This window comes from Acanthochromis polyacanthus, chromosome 3 (genome assembly GCF_021347895.1).
Source record: "Acanthochromis polyacanthus isolate Apoly-LR-REF ecotype Palm Island chromosome 3, KAUST_Apoly_ChrSc, whole genome shotgun sequence".
In the NCBI taxonomy this organism is placed as follows: domain Eukaryota; kingdom Metazoa; phylum Chordata; class Actinopteri; family Pomacentridae; genus Acanthochromis; species Acanthochromis polyacanthus.
Genome location: NC_067115.1, coordinates 211,261 through 227,196, shown reverse-complemented (window position 1 = coordinate 227,196; position 15,936 = coordinate 211,261). Strand labels below are relative to the sequence as shown.

Sequence of the window (15,936 nt, the reverse complement as noted above, 5' to 3'; positions counted from 1 at the left end):
TCCTCCGGAGACCTTCACAATAAAACTTCTACCGCTTTAAAGTCCGGCACCGATGAACGGATTGAAACCAGCTTTAACCTCTTTAATGAGGAAAGTTTGTCTCAAAAACAGACATGAAAGTCTTCTTCATCATCACAATAAACGCTACATATGTTTAATCTGTTAAAATCCATTGAAATAAATTTTTAAAAAGACCAAAACTAAAAGTTATTTGTTCCCTTGTTGTGCTGTAGAACAATAACAGTTCCTATTTTGATAATTGATTTATCATAGATGGGAACCAGTGGGGCCCCTTTCCTCATGTTTTAGTAGCACTCATCTTAATAGTAACCTGATTAGTTTTATCTTAAAGGCCATGATCACCACTTCCTGTCTCAGTCGCACTCACCCCCGCGCGCTTGTCGCCGCTGTCAAAGCGGCTGCGCAAACTGAGCTGTTGCGCCGCGGTGCACGCTGGGGGCTGTAGTGTGATCCTCTCTGACTAACAACTGATTTCTTTGTCTCACATATATATACATATAGCTGGGAGTCTATCCCAGCTGACTCAGGTGAAGGCAGGGGACACCCTGGACAGGTCACCAGTCTGTCACAGGGCTACATATATGTCTTATTTCGGGACCGAAACTACGTTGAAATGAGTGGCCGTTTGGTATTAACTCACAACTATTTTATTCAGAAGACTGCACATGTTAGATAGCCAGCTTCGCGTAACAAAACATATCCCACAAGGCACTGTGGATACACACGTGATGCAAACAACCAATCACAACGTCCCAGGGGTGCTGCATTCAAGATCATTATCACTGGTCGTTAATGTGCACTAAATCATCAGTGAATATTACATCCCCCTTTTTCTCAAAAACGCTACAACATTAAGTAAACAAGTAAACAGAATCTAACAGTCTAAATCCTTATGTCCTGTAACCTATTAGGTGGCTAAATACTGCAGCTTAATAAACTCATTCCAACAGATGCTTTCAAGCTATGATTACTCTGTAAATGCACTTGAACATGACATTCTCAGAATATTCGGTAGCAAATATGACAACCAGGACATTGTAACATTTACCATTATGGTTTCTGAACATTGTTAACATTGCAGTTACAGGTCCATAACTGTTCGGGGTCTGACTTCCCGTCCCGAACGGGTTCTGTATGGGGTTGCATGGGATCTGTCCTCTGTTGGACTGTCCAGTGTCTGTGTGTGTTGCTGAATGTCGGTGTGTGTATTTTGTGTCCCTTCAGTGTCCATCAGGTGTTGTCTGTTGCGGCGATACTCGCAACCATCTTCTGTGCGCACGTGGTATGACCTCTCTGTGTCAGCAGGTTTTATGATGACTGCAGGTTTCCAGCGGCCATATTCCTGCATTCTCACATTCTGTCCTGCACGTAGCTGCTTCAATGGCTTGGATGCTCTGTCGTAGTATCTTTTTTGGGACTGCTGCTGTAGGACTCGGTGTTGGTGTATCATCTTATGATTGATAACTTCAGGCTGAAGTTGTTGGTGGGTGTTTGGGAGGATAGATCTTAGTCTGCGACTCATTAGAAGCTGTGCTGGTGATCTGAAGTTGTCAATAGGTGTATTCCTGTACTCCAACAAACCCAAATAGAAGTCCTTTTGATCTTTTTTGCTCTTTTCCAGGAGCTGTTTTGCTATTTGCACGTACTTCTCAGCAAGGCCATTGCTTCGTGGATAGTATGGGCTTGTAGTAGTGTGGGTGAAACCCCAGGTGCGTGCAAATGCTGAAAACTCTCCGGATGCATATTGAGGTCCATTATCTGAAACGAGAGTCTCTGGTATGCCGTGTCTGGCGAAAGTTGCTTTCAGTTTCTGTATGATGGCATGTGATGTTGTGCTACTGAGTTTGTCAATCTCGACATACCTGCTGTAGTAGTCAACTGTCACCATGTAGTCTTCATGGTTCCAAGTGAATAGATCTGATGCGATGACTTGCCATGGCCTGTCTGGAATAGTGTGGTTTATCATAGGCTCTCTCGTGTTAGCAGGTTGTTGTTCGAGGCAGGTGGAGCATCTTTTAACCATGTCCTCGATTTGTTTGTTCATCCCAGGCCAGAACAGTATGTCGCGAGCTCTTTGTTTGCATTTTTCCATGCCCATGTGTCCTGTGTGAATGCGTGATAACATTTCTGCACGTAGTGAAGCAGGAATGACGATCTTCTCACCTTTGAACACTATGCCATTTATCACAGACAGCTCATCTCTGTGATTCCAGAAGTCTGTTATGCTGTGAGGACATTTTTTCCTCTGCTCAGGCCATCCGTCTCGTATCACCTGTTGTAATGCTAAAAGCTGTGCATCCTTTCCAGTTTCCTCTTTGATTTCTGTGAGCCTGGTGTCACTGACTGGCAGGCTGCTGTATACAGTATGTACCTGAATGTCCATTCCCTCACTGAGGCTGTTATCCTGGTCTGATAGTGACTTTCTTGATAGTGTGTCTGCGACAGGAATTTCTTTACCAGGTTTGTGGGTGATGGTGAAACTGTATCTTTGGAGTTGCAGGATCATTCATTGGAGCCTTGGGGGCGCTGCTGCAAGTGGTTTCTGGATGATGAACTCAAGTGGCTTGTGATCACTCTCCACTATGACGTGCTGGCCATAGACATAATGATGGAAACGCTTGAAGCCAAATAGGATAGCATATAGTTCTTTCTCTATCTGTGCATAGTTGATTTCACTGTCATTAAGTGATTTTGAGGCGTAGCTGATGGGCTTTCCATCCTGTAACAGGACTGCACCTAACCCATACTTTGATGCATCCACTTGCAGTTTCAGTGGTTTTGCTGGGTCAAAATATGCCAAAACAGGTCCTGGTTCCTGTGTGATGAGCTCTTTCATTTTCCTGAATGCTTCATCATGCTGTGCATCCCAAAGAAACTCGCTAGACTCCTTGAGTAGTTGTCTCAGGGGTGCATTTATGTCTGAAAGGCAGGGTGCAAACTTTGACAGGTAATTAACCATTCCTAAAATGGTTTCAAGCTCACCTTTGTCCCTAGGTGGCTCCATCTCTCTGATGGCTTTGAGCTTGTCCGGATCTGGCTTGATGCCATCACCTGTGAGACAATGACCAAAGTAGCTAACCTCTGCAGCACAGATGGTGCTCTTTTCTGGGTTAAGTTTGACACCTCGCTCTCTAGTGCGTTGCAGCATAGCACGGAGATTCGTATCATGTTCAGCTTTTGTTTTTCCATAAATTAAGATGTCGTCAACAATGGCTGTGACCCCTTCAAGCCCTTCATATGTCTCATCAATCTTTCTTTGAAACTCATCCTGTGCTGAAATAAGGCCAAAAGGTAACCTCAGGAATCTGTAACGTCCAAAGATGCTGTTAAAGGTTGTCAGTTTTGATGATTCCTCTGTAAGCTTAATGGCCCAATAACCGGATCTGGCATCCATGACAGAAAAGTAGCGGGCTCCTGCTAGCTTGGCTGTGATGTCATCAAAGGTTGGCAGAGGATAATGCGGGCGCTTGATCGCTTTATTCAAGTCTCTGGGGTCAAGGCACACTCTCAGTTTTCCTGTGCGCGGCTTTTCTGCTGCCACCATGGAGTTAACCCATTCAGTAGGTTCTGTGACTTTTGCAATAATCTGTTGCTTCTCCATGCTTTGTAGTTCTTCTTTAAGGCTTTTGCGTAGTGCATGAGGGACTCGTCTGGGTGCATGTATGACAGGTGTCGCCTTGGGGTCAAGGTGGATGGTGCATTCTCCAGGAAACAGTCCTATACCTGTGAATACGTCGGCAAATTCGTCCATGATGCTTGTCGCAGGTGTCTGTGATACGGACATCACCAGCTGGATGAGACCAAAGTCCAGACATGCTTTTAGGCCTAGCACCGGGGGTGCTTGTGTGTCAACAATGTGCATTTTGAGCTTTAATGTTGTGTTCTTGTATTTACATTTAAGGTAGCATTTGCCCTTTACAGCTAGGCGTTCTCCTCCATAGCCAAAGAGCGGATGTCTGACAGGCTGCAGTGGCTGTATTCTTTCTAGTGTATTAAACACATGTGTGGGAATGACATTGGCAGAAGAGCCTGTATCTAACTTGAAGGTAACTGTTGCTTTGTTGGGGCCAACTTGTAGGTCTGCAAAAGCTTGTTCATTTTTACTGGTTTGCCTATTTTGTTTTATGGCATCAATGTATAGCTCACTGCTATCTGGATCAGTCTGCATTTCTTCTTTATGGATTGTATGCACATCTTTATTCTGTTTAGAGCGACACACCTTTGCAAAGTGGTTCCATTTTCCACATCCTTTGCATTGTTTTCCTTTTGCCGGACAATTTTCGGCGCTGCCATGGGCTCTGTTCCCGCAATAGTCACACCCTTTAGAGCGCTCGCTGATTCCTCGTGGCCTGTTGTCAGTAGCTGTATTTCTCCATTTAAACTGACGATCGTTCCGAGCAGGATTCTTCGATGACTGTCGTCTAACTGCATGCACAGTCTCTTCTCGGTGGCTGCTGGCGCTGCTCGCTATAGTTTTTAGCTGGGCCTTGGCTATCTCGTGTGACCGGGCTATGTCCACCGCTTTCTCGAGCGTGAGGTCAGAGCCAATGTTTAGCAGTTTCTCTCTCACAGCAGGTGAATGTATACCAAAGACAATGCGGTCCCTGATCATTTCTTCACTGTTAGCGTATGCACAGTCTTTCACAAGCAGTCTCAAATCTGTCACAAACTGTTCAAAAGGTTCATTAGCCCCTTGTATTTTCTCATGGAACTTGTCGCGGGCAAATATCACATTGGCCTTCGGCATCACGTAAGCCTCATATTTTTCATAGTATGTCTTAAGAGATATCGCTTCATCTTCAGTAAGCGACCACGTGTTATAAATGTCTCTACCTTTTTCTCCGACCCAAAGAAGGAGATAGCTGCATTTTTCCTCTTCACTCTTCCTCTTGAGCGGTCCGGAAAACATGAGGTCCACATGTAACTTGAATTTGCGCCATGCTTCGGGCAGGTTGCTGGCGTCCCAGTTCAATGTGGGTGGCGGAACGCCGGTAAAGTCCATGCTTCGCGTCGGGTTCGGCAAGGTCTGTTTATTCTGACACCATGTCTTATTTCGGGACCGAAACTACGTTGAAATGAGTGGCCGTTTGGTATTAACTCACAACTATTTTATTCAGAAGACTGCACATGTTAGATAGCCAGCTTCGCGTAACAAAACATATCCCACAAGGCACTGTGGATACACACGTGATGCAAACAACCAATCACAACGTCCCAGGGGTGCTGCATTCAAGATCATTATCACTGGTCGTTAATGTGCACTAAATCATCAGTGAATATTACAATATACAGACACACAATCACACTCACATTCACACCTACGGACAATTTAGAGTAACCAATTAACCTCAGCTGCACAGTGCTGTAGTGGTTAGCACTGTCGCCTTGCAGCTAGAAGATCCTGGTTCAAATCCCGGCCTGGGATCTTTCTGCATGGAGTTTGCATGTTCTCCCTGTGCATGCGTGGGTTTTCTCCGGGTACTCCGGCTTCCTCCCACAGTCCAAAAACATGCTGAGGTTAATTGGTTACTCTAAATTGTCCGTAGGTGTGAATGTGAGTGTGATTGTGTGTCTGTATATGTAGCCCTGTGACAGACTGGTGACCTGTCCAGGGTGTCCCCTGCCTTCAGTCAGCTGGGATAGACTCCAGCACCCCCCATGACCCCAGTGAAGATAAAGCGGTGTATAGAGGATGGATGGAAGGATAGATCTTCGTCCCATAGACATACATAGAAAGGCTAGATGGCTGATGGGACTTTCGCCGGTGTCGTCAGCGGTCGGCCATCTTACCTCGGGGGACTGTTCTGGAGCGCTCTATAGTAGTGGATGGAAGGTGAGCGACCTACACACACAAAAACACACTTAACTTGCTGAATTCTTGACGGATTTACAAACGGTTTGGTTTATTAAAAACCTTAATAACGTGGCTATGATTCAGGCTGTGCAGACCTGTTGAAATTGCAGTTTTTCTTTTCGAAAATCGCTGCATAGTTGTGTGTTTGTTACAGCCATTTACAAGGCTGCAATCTGGGAGTTTCAATTATTATACAGGTTTCCGTGAGACCAACAATAATTTTGTGACAACAACATATTTTGTCTAAATGACAATTTGTGTGGATGCAGTTGGGCATTAGCTAGCAAAGAAACAAGAGGTTGTGAATGAGACATGTGAGCCACTTGGACTATTACAAAGTAACCTGGACTTAATTCTATACAGGTGGGAAAGACATAATTACTCCTTCGTTTTAACATGATTCCCAAGCTGTTTCATTAGTGAAATATATCCTAGATTTAGATTCACTGTGATACAGTAACTGGCTGGCTTTGTGTTTGCAAAAATACCCCCTACAGTGCAGGATGCTACACTGTTGTGCAGCATATGGATGCTCAAAAGAACGTTCCTTCAAAACAAGAGCCTGTGGAATCACCTTTCACTGAAGAGAAATGACCTGAGGGACATATTTAGGATAATTGTTACTGACTTAGTGGATTTGTACTTTCATAATACAAGTTATTTTGACCCTGATGTTTTAGAAATGTTTGTTTACATAATAATCATTGAATATTTCTTTTAACATATTACTGTTATTTCGGTTTTCATAACGGCATTCAAGCATGAATTACCCCAACAATATCATCATTTAGCTCAGTATTTTTGTCCTTACATTAATGTTAAAGGTAAGAAGGGTGTAAAATGTTGTCAATAATTCATATATCTTGGGTATCTTCTCATGTTTTTAAGGTTTCCCCAAAAGGCAGAGAAGAGGAGGAACTTGCTCTAAGGTTTTGACTGTTTATTTGGAGTGAATGCTGCATGGTTTAGTGTTACTGTTGGTTTGGAGTGAATGTTGAATTGTTTTGTAATTGTGCGCACCTGTTAATAAAAGAAACCTTGATGTCATGTTACTGAATGTGTTTATTTAAAATGTATAATAAAATATATGTAGGGGAGAACAGGTAAGATGAACCAACCATCCCCTTGATCTTTAAAACTACACAGGAGTTGTCACGAGACCCTAAAATAAGAACACAAACATCATTTCCAGCTGGCTGTGGAATTCTTTGACTTTTGTGGTATAATTATTTTTATGCTAAACCAAATGGACCCAGGTCTAAACTTATACATTATGCATGTTAGTGATATTCAATGTATAGAACTATGTGAATCATTTAGCAAAAGATCATTCTGAATCATTAAATTAATTAGGTTTTATCAAAACGATGGCCATGGGGCAAGATGAACCAAAAGCTTTGGGGTAAATGGAACCAATATGAATCATAATTCATATAATGTACATTATTTGTTCAGTTTAAGTTTAAAATATCATGTGGGTCAACTTACCCCTTTATATTTGATATATGGATTAATTAGAAATATAAAATATCAAACTATTAAACGTTTAACATAAACACTGACGATTTAATTTCACTGTGTGTGTGTGTGTGTGTGTGTGTGCAGCTATGGCAGCTAATGCTCTACTAGCTACTTGTTTAATTTAATATGAAAGTCCATGGTTATAATTATCCGTAAATATGCAATAACATAACGACATCTCTGGCGTTTATAACAAATCAAACCGTTTAAAAATCGGTTGAAAATTGAGCAAGCTATGATTAATTAAATAGTACATTCTCCACAGGCATTAATGTTATCAGTGATCCAGCAGCCCCTAGGAAAGATGGCCGCCGCGTAGTGACGTCAGCCCTCATTGGCTCACAGCGTCTGGAAGCTAGCTAGCCTTTCTATGTATATCTATGCTTCGTCCTGCCAAGAAACCTTTTCTTAGAGAAACACTTCCTGTGCCGCTGGAATGGTTACAAAATAAAAGCTCGTACCATTAAAAATACGCGTTCAAAATAAAAGCCGAGAGGGAACGGTTATTTTAACACTAGCAAAACAAAGGCTTGCCAAAACTGATTAACGGATCAACACACCTTTATAAGGGTAATTTACACTTTTTATTAAAGATGTAATCTGTCGGAAATGATACATCAACTGAGCAGCTTTGGTGGAGTACTGTGTTTTCTGACTGCTTTTCTTATTATGTTGTGCCAACTGCTGCACAATCAAATGTGAATTGAAAACATAGTTTCTGCATTTATTGTGCAAGTATTTATCAGTAATACAGTGAAAATGAGAGGAAATGTGAATATTTACTTTGCAAGTCGATGTTGGTGTGCGCCCCTAAATTTTCTGCTTGTACTCCTAAAATTTGAAGTTAGGGACCACTGTGCTCCTAGGAAAAAAGCTAGTCTGGAGCCCTGCCTTTAACTTCATCTCTGCTGTTGTAGCATAAATACAATATGTCCTTCTTCTGACATATAAAGCTCTTAATAACCAATCTCCATCATATCTTAAAGATCTGATAGTACCTTATTATCCTAGTAGAACTCTTTGCTCTCAAGCTGCAGGCTTACTTGTTGTTCCTAGAATTTCTAAAAGTAGAATGGGAGGCAGAGCCTTCAGTTATCAGCTCCTCTCCTGTGGAACCTGCTCCCAGTTTGGGTTCTGGAGGCAGACACCCTCTCTATTTTTAAGACCAGGCTTAAAACGTTCCTTTTTGACAAATCTTATAGTTGGGGCTGACTGGGTGACCCACAGAGGTTCGGCTTGTGTCTTCATTGCACAGCTGACCCCCTCTTGGACGTCCCTTTGTTCTGCCTCTAGTCATGCTGCTATAGGCCTATAGGCTGCTGGGGGACTTTTCTTGACGCACTGAGCCCTTCTCTATCTACCTTTACATTTAATATGTATACCGTTATTGCAGTACATTCACTCTGTTTCCCCCTGTGCTATTTCTCCGAGTGTCCCTGGTCCCAGAGCTGGATGCTTCAGATCTGCGGTTGATGTTCCACCAGCTGGTCCAGTCTCCATCATGTCCACTGTGGGATGCTGCTGCTGACCTTCCTCCAGCCCTCTGCTTCCAACTCCCCTTTTCCACCAGTCAACTCTGCATTGCCTTCACTATACTGTTATGCTAACTTACATACTGTTTGAATTTTACTGCTAGCTATATATGGAGTATGTTTAATGTCAGAGCCGTACATCATCAGAGTAAACTATGAGTCAGTTTTCAATGTTAGCTTATACTTTGTCTGTGTCACATATCCTGTCATACATGTATCCAAATGTGTGTTGTGTTTTCCTTGCTTTCCCACCCCTCCCTCTTCTCCCATCCCTCCCCCTTGCCCTCCTCTGTCCCTCTCAACCCCCCCGGCCAGCAGGCAGATGGGTCCCCCCTATATAGAGCCGGGTTCTGCTCGAGGTTTCTTCCCTGTTAAAAGGGTGTTTTCCTGCCACTGTCGCCTTTGGGCTGCTCTGGGGGTCAGGCATATGGGTTCTGTAAAGCGTCTTGAGACGAGTTGACTGTAATTGACGCTATATAAATAAAATTGAATTGAATTGAATTGAATTGAATATAAAAAGTCCACATTATTTATAGCAGATACGCAGCATTAAAACATCAACACATTCAGAGCTTCATTATTTCCTTTATTGCACATTTAAAAACTGCGTTATTTAACAATTCTGAACTGTAAAGATGTGTAAACACGTAATAAATGGTCTAAATAAATAATGTGTTGCTGACAATGAAGTGTAAAAACTGAACAGTCACAAGACAAGTTGTATTATGAAGGGAGGAGCTGAATCTGCAGCATTGTTGTTACTTGAAGGATGAGGAGGACATCAGTGCTGCTTTTCCTCACAGTGATGAAGGACAGAAGACTCTTCAGACGACCACAGCTGGATGTTCATGTTCTCTGCAGCTCTCAGTCCATCAGACTAGATGTTCCTGATGATCCAGACCAAGGCTGGAAGCAAAAGACACAGTGAGGAAAAGACCTCCAAGGTTCTTTCAGTCCAACGGAGGGAACTTCAGCTATCAGAGTGAAGACATCAGGATATGAATGGAACACAATAGTGTTGTGTTTTGTCCTATTTTTTAACCTCATGGAAATGTTTGTTTTCCTGGTTGAGGCCAAAGAATATTTTACTGCCTTAGATGGACAATAAAGTTTATTATTTTTATTCTAATGTATCATTAGCATTAGCATGAGCTCCACAGTTATCTGACCGTACACTGTTGTAGAGAAAAAAATGTCTGAAGCAAAGAACAGATATATGAACTCAGAACTGAACTGAGAGATTAACATTCATCAGTAACAGAGTTCTGTTCAGGAACATTAATGAGGATTTATTTCTATCTGCTGATCATTAATGAACTGCACCTCGAGACAGCAGTTATTGATCCCTTATGACTGATCAGCTGTGACCTGCAGGACACTTAGCTACAGCTAACAGTTAACTAATTTATGACACTGACAAACCTGATTTAGCCTCAGTGCGAACACAAAGTTAGGAAACGTAACCTGAGATTTACAGACCAACTTTAAAACACGATGTTAGAACATGTTTATATCAGAGGTTACAGTCTGATGGTAACTTACAGTAACTTCACTGCTTTATATGTGATATGCTCCAGTTGTGGAGAAGAGTACAGCTAGTTACAAAGATACTTTAACACTTACCTGTACAGTTTAGCTCGACTTTTGGAAGCTAATGCTGTTAGCCGCAGCTTCGGTAAACAGCAGATCCTGTAAATGAAGGCGGGACAGGAAGTCCTCAGCTCTCAGCCAGTCTGACCCATAGACTGTGTTCATTAGTCAGTATTTTGTTTATATATGTATATATAGCGTAATCATATATTGTCTGTTCAAATTATTAAAATAATTGACTTTACTGCCATTATCTGCTTCTCTAACATTTATTAGTGTGTGTGTGTTTACAGTGTTTGCAAAATACCTGTCTACAGTCGAGCTTAATATCTGAATATTCTATTACCTATTATTATTATTATTATCATCTATTATTCCCGCTATGAATATTAAAATACGCTGAACCATCTGTCCTGTATCATAGCTACATGTATGACGTTTGCTGCAAAAAATAAAAATAAAAACGCGTGAAAATCAGTTTAATATTCAGAGTTAAGATGGATTAAATGCGCTGTGAAACAGCGCTGAGTGGAGCGGCTGACTGGACCAAGATGGCGGCCCCACATCTCGTCAGCTCCAATGGGCAGCAGCGGTCGATGCGGCGTCTGCTCTTTATTATGTCTATGGTCTGACCTGACCAATCACTGCTCTCTGGCTCCGCCCTTGTTGAGGTCACTGGCTCCAAAAATACAAGATGTCAACCAGGAAGTAGCACTTTTTTTTTTTTTGGAAGTAGCAAAATCCGGGCTTCATTTTCTCAGTGCAGAAACCAACAGGTGACGTCACAGTAGCTACATTGATCTTTATATACAGTCTATGGTCCCAGTTTAACTCCAGTTAAACCAGTTTGGTCCAGCTTCATGTCACCATCACTACCACTAGTGATCTTTACCTGTCAGCTAACTGGTGTTAGCATGGACCTGGAAGCTGATCTAATGTTCCTGCGTCAAGTAATAAAAAAATGATTATCAGAATTTAACAGAAATGAGGTCTGATTTAGCTTCTTTCACATCTTTAGCATCAAGCTGATCTGTGAAACATTAAACAATAAAAAAGGTCACTGGAAAACTGGAAAAACTCAGGATTGTTTCTATTAGCAGCTAAAAGTAGCTGAATGTAGCTAACTAGGTCCAAAGCTATCAGCTGCTAACTATCTTCCAGCTAATGCAGTGGATATATGATCAGCTAAAAGCAGCATGCCGGGCTAAGTAGCCAAAGGTGATAGTTAGCTAAATTAACAGATTAAATGCTGAGCTAGCAAGCTAACAGCACAACCAGTCTTTGAGGTAAGCTAGCTGATACATAGCTAGCAGGCTAAAAGCAAGCCATTACTAATCATTAGGCTGTTTTAGAACCTTCATTAGTGTTCAGGAACCTGAAGAACCTTTTCTATTTCACCTTCTTCTGATTGTTTTCCAGGCGAGGAGGGGAACGTTAGACGGAATAAAGTTTTCTCTGGTTTCAACCTTGTTGAAAACATTTAAAATAATTGAAGATGTGACATTCTTCCTGCTGATGTGAAGCTCACCCGAGAACACAGGTGAGGTCAGCTGACTTCACACGTCACTGTCAATCCACGTTTTCGACTCTCGACTTCTTTCAGTTTGTGACAAATTGTACCTCATCCAGTCTGCTGTTGTTCAGGTGAAGGTGTGTCCAGATGTTGCAGGTGTTTCAGGCGTCGTAGTAAAAGAGCAACAGTTTACCTAACCGTCACCTGGTTGCACCGCTGATGTCATCACGGTCCAGTTTGTGACCAAGTAAACAAGTCAACAACCACCTGGTTAATTTCATACATTTTAATGTTCTTTAAACGAGGACAGGAAGCCGGAGCGTGAAGTTTAAAAGCTTTAATGACATCGCACAGATCGGACAGAGAGCTTTAGAGTCTACAGGTGCAGGTTCATACATGAGGAAAGCTTTTATGATCTAACTTCTGTTTAAATATTCAGCCTCAGACAGCTTCTTCTTCATTCCTATAGATGCAGTTCTGATTGTGCAGTAAGATGGCGTTAACTTCCATACATGTTCAGTACGATAGATATACAGTGACGGAGCAACACGAGTATCAAAGAGCAGAAAATCTGAGCGACGGCAAGCAAGCGACCTTCATCGGTCTGCAGGACCACTTCCTGTCTGCAGGACCACTTCCTGTCTGCAGGACCACTTCCTGTCTGCAGGACCACTTCCTGTCTGCAGGACCACTTCCTGTCTGTACACAGCGAGCTACACCTCCAACCGAAGAAAACCGAGAAAAGGTTTAGAAAACAAGAGTTTTAGTTTGGGGTGAGTTTTCAGGCGACGCTCTGAGGAAGCATGCAAGTGGACGTTTCTACATCATACACCTCCTCAAAGGTGATTGGTTGATTTCAACCAACACAAGACGGTTGCAGAGCAGCAGAAGTAAAAAAAATGTAAAAAATAAAAGTAGAAATAACAATAAAACTAAATGCACTGTTGGTCCAATTTGTCAGCGGCAGAAGAACGCAGGTCGTCTCTTAAGACTCAGAACTAAACAAACAACTCAGAGCTGGTAGAAAAACAGGAAATAAAAAAGAAACAACGACATAATAAAAAGTGTGGTCACCGATGATGTCACCGAGGAGCTGTGATGTCACCAATCACCAAGTCAGAGCAGGTTCTGTTGTGATGTTGCAGCTTTCATCATCAGAACCAACCAGCCGGTTTCCACGACGATGAGCCGTGTTTATATCACATCACATGACCAACCACCGAACACCACGAACACGTGTAGCAACACGCCAAGTCAGTCTGCGTGTCGTCATAGAGGCTGAACTCGCCCGTTTCACGTGTCATTTTAACGCCATAAAATGACACGTGAAACGTTTTCACGGCATCCTATGATGTCACAATGACACATTAACCACACGGAGAAAACAAACATCGAAAATAAGAAAAAAACAAACTGCATTAAGAAAAATAAAAGAAACAATCTAACGTCGCACTTTGGTGAAACTTTTACAGCGTTCAGCTCCTCGCTTGAACTTTCTCAGCTGTCAGCTTCTCTCATTGGCTGTACAGTAGTGACATCAGAGTGATGTCACCACCAGGTGTGCTTCTTTTGTTCATCTTAAAACCTCACTATGGTAAAAAAAAAAAAAACTTAATTTCACTGAAATAAATTTGAACTTGTGTTTCATGTTCCTGGAGCCTCACTGAAGGCTGTTTGTCAAACAGGAAGTTGCGGCTGAGAAAGTTCTGACAGCTTCCTGTCAGAGGTTTGACCTGCGAGTCGCTGAATGCAGCAAAAACCGCCGCTCTGAAGCAGGTTCCAGTTCTGAAGGTTCCAGCTGTGATGAGATGTTTACAAAGAAGCAAAATGTTTCAGAGCGTCGTTTCACCAAAGTGCTGAGTCTGATGTTCTACTGACGTTCTACTGTTTCTTCTTGCTGAACAGGCTGAAGCGTTTCTCTTTGTCCTTCTCTTTGTCCTTCTCTCTCTTGCCGGGACTTGACTCGCTGGTGAGCGTGACGGCGGCCGGCAGCGTCTGAGCGCGCCCAGAGGCGGGCGTGCCGGGGTGACTGCCCTGAACGTCAGTGGCGTTCAGGATGGCCTGGATCCAGGTGCTCATCTCCTCCTGCAGGTGGCGACAGCAGCTACAGTCAGCACCGTTCTGCTAAGTACTTTCCACCTTTAATGGCACCACCATGTGGTGGCACAATGAGGATTAAAAACGTCTGGGCTCATATCTCAGCTGAACAGAACAAACATTAGCGTGAATATTGTGTGGAATTCTTTTTAAATTTCTTTTCTCGATCTTCACCCAAAAGTGAAACTAATTCACAGCATCCAGAACTTCAGAACATCTGGAAGGGTTGAGGTAAGTAGATTCAGATGTTTTAGGGTTGAGGTAAGTAGATTCAGATGTTTTAGGGTTGAGGTAAGTAGATTCAGATGTTTTAGGGTTGAGGTAAGTAGATTCAGATGTTTCAGTCTCTGCTTTCGTCTTCAGCTTCGGTTTGGTGGTTTTCAGCAATCAGAATTTTTATCAGTAAACTTACTCTCTAGTTTTCTTATTATTCTCATCTATTTACTTTTTATTTTCATCGAGACCAACTGGACTTCTCTGGTAGGTTCTGGAAGATGTTTCACCTCTCATCCTCAGAGACGAACTACAGACTCAATAAACATCTTCCAGAACCTACCAGAGAAGAGCAGTTGGTTTCTACAACCTGGATGACTTATTCTTTGTGCAGTTTGAACCCTTTCATGGGTAAATAAAACCTCATCTAAGAAAAGAATCATACTCACTTCATCTTTGGCTTGGAACAGATACTCGTTTCCATCAGCGACTCTGAAACAGAAAAGAGAGAAACAGTGAACAGGAAGCATCAGATTATTTCAGAGTTTATCTGGTAAACAGTCTGAAGGAGCCCGAAAGAACCTGTCAAAGAGGAAATTTGTGTATCTGAAAAGACAGATCTGTTTGGACCAACATGAACCTCTGAAGTCAAAGTTCAACCAGTCCACGCCAACATTTAGTCTGAACATCTAAAACTGGAGCCTTGTCTGGTCAGACTTAACCCATCAGTTTCTACTGCTGTTAGATCTTCAACAGTTGGTGACACGTCGACCAACGACTGTATTTCAGTAGAAATATGGATCCATCCATAGATATAAACACTTACAGGAACTCTATGGAGACCCTAGACCAGCCTGGACTGGTGTTTGTACTTTTTTCCATCTTCTAAGTCCAATAATTGAACTGTGTTCTCTGTTGGATCCATTCAAGGATTCTGATCTGATGAAGCTGTTCTGCCTGTTCTCACCACATTTCTTATCTGGTATTTTTATTTCTGGAGATACTAACCTTTAATAGTTGTTTAAGGATTAAATAGACAATTTTTCAGGTCTGAAAACATGAAATCCTCAGAATTCATTCAAATATTAATAGAACTAAGCTTCAGGTCCACAAATAAAGTTTGGTTACCGGAGCTTGAAGACGTGTTTTCTTCTCTGTAGTCCGACGCCACGTCACAGGTGGCGTCCTTCAGGCTGATTGGCAGCTCGTTGTGGTACGGGACGCCTGATTGGCCGCTTTTGCTGTCCTTGTAAAGCACATTTCTGGTTGTTGATGACACAGTACACGTTGTGCCACGACCTGCCAATCAGAGAGCAGCGGGGTCACATGATGCAGGGACAGCAGGGCGGCGTCCCGTTAGCAGGATGTCTGACTTACCTGTTGGACGCCTTCTTGTTAGGCCCCTCCCACTCGTGCTTGCGGTGCAGCAGCGCCTCCAGCTGCGACGCCGTTTCCTGGTTCTTGGCTGGCAGCGTCGATGATTGGCTGCTCTTACTCTTCCTGCCGGTGGTAGGCGAGGGGGCGGGGCTTGGCTCCTTGGAGCTGCGCTCAGCGACACCGTTCACCAAACCGCCGCCGTCCACGCCGTCCTGGAC

The 15,936-nt window shown here is 42.8% G+C and overlaps 1 pseudogene; it reads right to left on the bottom strand.

Annotated features, from left to right (window-relative positions):
• Positions 1-12,353: 12,353 nt before the first annotated feature.
• LOC127533267 (spectrin beta chain, non-erythrocytic 1-like) overlaps positions 12,354-15,936 on the bottom strand; it is a 3,803-nt pseudogene continuing 220 nt past the window's right edge.